Source organism: Apaloderma vittatum, unplaced genomic scaffold, assembly GCF_000703405.1.
Source record: "Apaloderma vittatum isolate BGI_N311 unplaced genomic scaffold, ASM70340v1 scaffold3569, whole genome shotgun sequence".
Lineage (NCBI taxonomy): Eukaryota > Metazoa > Chordata > Aves > Trogoniformes > Trogonidae > Apaloderma > Apaloderma vittatum.
The window spans coordinates 10,776-15,817 of NW_009734452.1; the positions used below are offsets into that span (position 1 = coordinate 10,776).

At 42.3% G+C, this 5,042-nt stretch overlaps 1 long non-coding RNA gene across 1 annotated transcript; it reads right to left on the minus strand.

Annotated features, from left to right (window-relative positions):
* Positions 1–1,476: 1,476 nt before the first annotated feature.
* On the minus strand, positions 1,477–4,995 carry LOC104279084. Its single transcript, XR_717860.1, has 3 exons — positions 4,963–4,995; positions 2,617–2,664; positions 1,477–2,530 (listed from the first exon to the last, which is right to left on the minus strand). It is a non-coding gene; the product is annotated as an uncharacterized LOC104279084 (long non-coding RNA).
* Between the last annotated feature and the right edge of the window lie 47 nt (positions 4,996–5,042).

Here is a 5,042-nt window from a genome sequence, read left to right on the forward strand (position 1 = left end):
AATCAGAAATATGCAGAAGATAGGGAGTTCTGCACCACCCTTTCAACACAGCCAGCATGCTGACTCAACGAGGACAACATAAGGAGCTGTAGAAGGCAAGATTCACCTGGTGTCAATGACATACGCAACCCCCCGCAGTACCCCGCTGCTGGAATTTGAAGTAACCCACTTAAGTCCAAGACTTCTAATGAAAAACTAATGGACAAAGAAATATCATGTGGAAGCTTAGAGCACAGCAATGAGTGGGAAAGCACATATGCAACAACAAAAAAAACCAGCAAAGCAAGGATGCCCAAGTAGCTCATTGCAACTGTGAAATCACTGGGTGGCTCAAAGACAGGGATGAAGGCCAAGCTTGTGAAGAAAAAAAAAAAAAAGGTGGAGGGCAGGGAGAAGGGAAGTCTTGCATGTTATAAAAACACTACTGCTAATAATTTGAAAGGCAAGTTTCTTTATGAAAGCAGGCGGCAGTTTTAAAGCAGCCACTGACACTGGAGAGGAAGGCAGAGTCCTGGCAACCGTCTGTAGCAGACGCAGAAGACAGGGTGGTCTGACCCAGCACCAGTAGCAACCAGGAAATTGGGAGGTGACAGAGTGCCAGGAAGGGCACCAGACTCTGTGAAAGCAAGAGAGAGTAACAAACCCACCCAATAAATTCTTGGCGGAAGGATTCAGCAAAGAACATTAGGAAGTGTCTCAGACTCCAGATGGGTATGCTGCTCCCAAATAGGACAAGAAAAACAAAACTGTTGGTGCTTTGCTGCTCTGAGTCAGTAGGTAAAGACCCACGCTTGTGCAATTCATCAGTGGGACTAAGGAGACCAATGTCTGCTATCCTTCCTTGGTCCACATCCCCCCTTCCCGCCTCCACCCAAATCCTGCCACTATGACAGCAGTTCCTCAGGAGAAGATGCCTGCAGCAGGTCATGTGTAGCAACGATGGAGAAGAAACGCAGCGCAGACCAGCAAGTAACAAGAGTTCTGATGTTTTAAGAAAATAGGACAAGGAAGAAAAATGGCACAAGTGATCCGACCACTAAGCTTAAGCCCCTTCTCGAAAATGAAGGTAATATTCCACTTTGTAATTCCATCTTTAAAACTGCTCTACGTTCTATCATACTGAATGCAGGTACCATTCACTGGAGCAGAGTCCCAGTTTGAAGGTGAGTAACATACCACTATTTCAGTACAGAGGTTATTTCATTTTCAGACAAATCAAGGTCTGATACCTATTGTTGCCTCAACAAGTGGAAAAGATGAATAAACTACAACAACTACAGTTACAATATTATCAAGCCTTTACGCAAACTAGTGAAAGCAAATTCCAAAGGCTGGTACCTTTTCTGCCAATCACCAAGATTTGGTTGTGCTTTAGTAACTGAAAACCAGAAATTTTGTAATAGGTCAGGTGATGGAAAAAAGCAATTACAAAAGGGAAGTGGCAACATAAGAACAAGGGAGAACAAGAATGGCATTTATATATAAAAATTTATTTAGGTGATGTCACAAACAGTTTAATATCAATTTACAAACATCATCATGTTATGCATATTATTGAAACTATCAAGGAAGTTAAAGGAGAGCAGATAACGGCAGCTTTTTCCTGAAACAACTAAAGGCATACCCTTACCATCATGCGCGTTACTGGATCATAGTATTACCTTGATCACACTCCCTAGTACGCAAGGGAAAAGGAAAAGAAAACAAAATACTGAGATGTAGAATGATTAAACCATGAACATGACTTTTATGAACACCAGACTATACAGGTCTAGTCTGAGGCTCATGTTGTTAAGTATTCTAGGAGGATAAGAACAGAGTAATAATTTAGGTCAATTATTAAATCAATCAAGAATTTCGTAATGCACAGTTGAGCTATAACTGATTTCTGGCAATGACAGCAATGGTTTATGCATTTTTTAGAGAAGAATGGAGAGGCAATACCGAGCCTCACAGGATAATTCTCTTGACAACCTGAGTTATTATACCAAGTGTATGATACTGTTTCAAGTCAAATACACATTTACGTTGCAGATAGTCTCAATGAAATGGTAAAAGTAACAGCTGTAACAAGACAAGTTATGGTTTATTTTTTTTTAAAACAAATATAGTACATAGGTTTTTGAAGTGTCCGGTTGTGATCTGCAAAGATCCAGGATTGCACACAAGTTTGCTCAAATGAGAAGGGTTAATCTGCGCATTAAATTGGCTTATACTTTCAAAGTAGTATTTTAGGGCAGGGTTCTCCTCCGGGAGACTGTTCCTGACCTCATTCAACCAATGTTCAATTTATTCACCTTCCTGAATCTTTGCCCTCTTTGGATAGTCTGTGACAAGTGCTGCGCTGCAGGAATTCCTGTTTTCCAGCAAACTGGCTTGCTCTGCAGGTTTGTAGTCCATTGTTACAATTGCTGATTGGGTAAAATGAATTTCCTATGTCTTCTCTAGCACAGCTTGCAACGCAACAGAAGCAGAGGTAAAAGAATGCACTAGCATACCAGAGCTCCACTTAAACACCAACGGAGTCAGGCTGTTGGCACCAATAAGAAATTCTGTATTTAACAAATCTGCAAATAATTAAGATCCAAAGTTAGTCAGTTTTATAAATAAACTCACCCACTTAGTATGACTGCCATCCCAACTGGCCTTCTGTCTTCATGGAGTCTGGGAAAGGAAAAAAAAAAAGGTCTGAAATTATACACAGAGATGTAAATTTGCAGGAATGAATCTCAGCTATCCTACACACACACCAATTATTGAACTCAAAGTGAAACTAGGGTTTCTCATTTTGGTCTTTCTGTGTAAAGCAAAGTTACAGCTCTTCATCGGTGCTTTAGAAAAGACAGCTAGCTTCAAACATGATGCTTTGCATTCCTTGACTTTGTTTTTTCTAGTTAACCTTCTGTGAAACTGCAGAACCAGAAATACAGGCAGCACATCAAGCTGAAATTTAAGCAGCCTTAAACTGAAAGGGGAAATGAAAGGCAGTCAGGCTGCCTACTGCTGTCCCTTGAAATTTTGAAAACAAAATCAGTTCAAACAAACAATCTAGAAGAAAAGGTCTTTGTAAAATAGCTCCTCTTCCTCTTGACAGCACAAATGTAGAAACGTGTAGGTTCTGGGCCAAAGCCATAAGCTCATAAAAGGCTATTCTTTCCCACTTTAATTCTCTGATTCTTTTGTCCAAATGTGAAAATATGTCTTATTTCTCTAAAGTAGTTTTACGCAACATAATCAGATCTTGCAAGGAGTGGGAGAGGTGCAGGGGAAACCCACAGGTCACCTCTGAAAGAGCAACATTTCCTTGTCGCTGTCTTGCCAGTGATGAAACTTGTGCTTTATCCTAGGCCTCATCTACACTTAAGAGCTGCTCAAACCATTACTGCAGTTGACATTTTTATCTTTTAAACAGTTATAAGAGAGTATATGCTACCAATTAAAAGCTACTCTAATAATAGGAAGTCAGTTGAACCAACATTGAACAATTGCACAGCTTTTGCTTTCGCTTTCCATTGTGCTGCTAAAGCACTGCTGTTTTAACAAACATTAAACTTTTGCTATTTTGCAAGCTATTTAATTAAAAATAAACTTGTTTAACTTTTCCTTACACAGTTTCTGGGGAGGGGGGGAACCAACAAGCAACACTACTGCTAAAAATCAACTGGGAAATTCCCATGAAACCAAAGGGTGCCTCAGGAGATGACAACAGTGCAAAGCTCTGCACTGACAGACCAGCTCCTCTGGAAGAAGTTACAAGTCTGGTTAAAACGACAAGCTGAAGATTCAGTCTCAGATGAGATGAAAGCTATAAGCTACTGCCCATCTGGTGGTCACATAATATCCGTAGCAAAACAAGAACTGAGCTGTTGTTCTCAAGAATGGAGAAATCTAAACAGAGATTATCAGAAAAAGTTGCATAAATCTAGAGCATCAAGCACAGAAGGCACAAAGGCCACAAGGCCTGCACCGAGACCTCTTCATCTATATGACCATATGGTGTTTACTCCCTTTCTTTGTTGCAGGTTGGCCCAGAGAAGTCACTTTTGACAGGTACTGAAGTCAAGACTTGGTGTGACACACCAAACACTTCTAGATGCCCTGAAAAAGTCTCCCCTTCCCAGCTCCAGCTAACAGAGTCAAAGAATTTAGCCACTGCCTCTGTACTGACAATCCCTGGAAAGCACAGCATCTGATGAGCTAGCCAAACCCCTCGGGAACACTAAAGTTCTTCCTATGGTTCTAAAAACATTGTTTAGAAATAAATATAGCCAATATAACAGAATCTCCCCCATCATTCAGCTGGCATGAAACTCAATGTGAAGTATTTCCTGTGCCGGGGATTTGACAGACTACAGACACCAGTGCCAAGAGAAGCAGCACAACCACTCATACAGGCAGTCAGTCCTTTGCACCCCTGGAGCTCGCCACTGCAGCTCAGACAGTGCAAAGGGCAGATCTGCTTGTCTACATCAGCAGTTACACTAATTCAGCGACGCTGAACACCGATCCCGAGAGCAAAACCTTCGCATATACAAGGCCTTCCCTACTTCTTCTAATCACATCCACCATCCTTTCACACAGAACGGGCTAGAAGTTGTAGATTAAATTTCCAAACCACAATGCATTCGCAAGCTGTGGCCATTCATGCTGAAGTTTATCTTTACTCACACAAATTTCTCTGGCCTCCCACACAGCCTGCAACTACCACATGCTCCGACAGTAACAGAAGAGTCTGTACTCTCTGTCTTATAGATGTCTGTACAGATACCTGTATTGCTGAGAAAGTTAATTTTTTTAAAGACAACTCAAGGAGGAGGGAGGGAAGCAAACAACAACCAAACCCTTACGGCCAGCACGAGCAAAGGGTCAGCACAACGACATGGAAGCCGCCAGCCAACCTGTAAGCACCCGAGCTGCCCCCTTCTCCTCTTGCCCTCCAAGCGGGCACCGTGCCCATCACACCTGGCTTTTTTCCTCCTGCTTGGGGCTCTCGGAGGGTGGTGGTGGCGGCGGCGGGGCCGGCGAGGCCTGCTTCTCGCCCT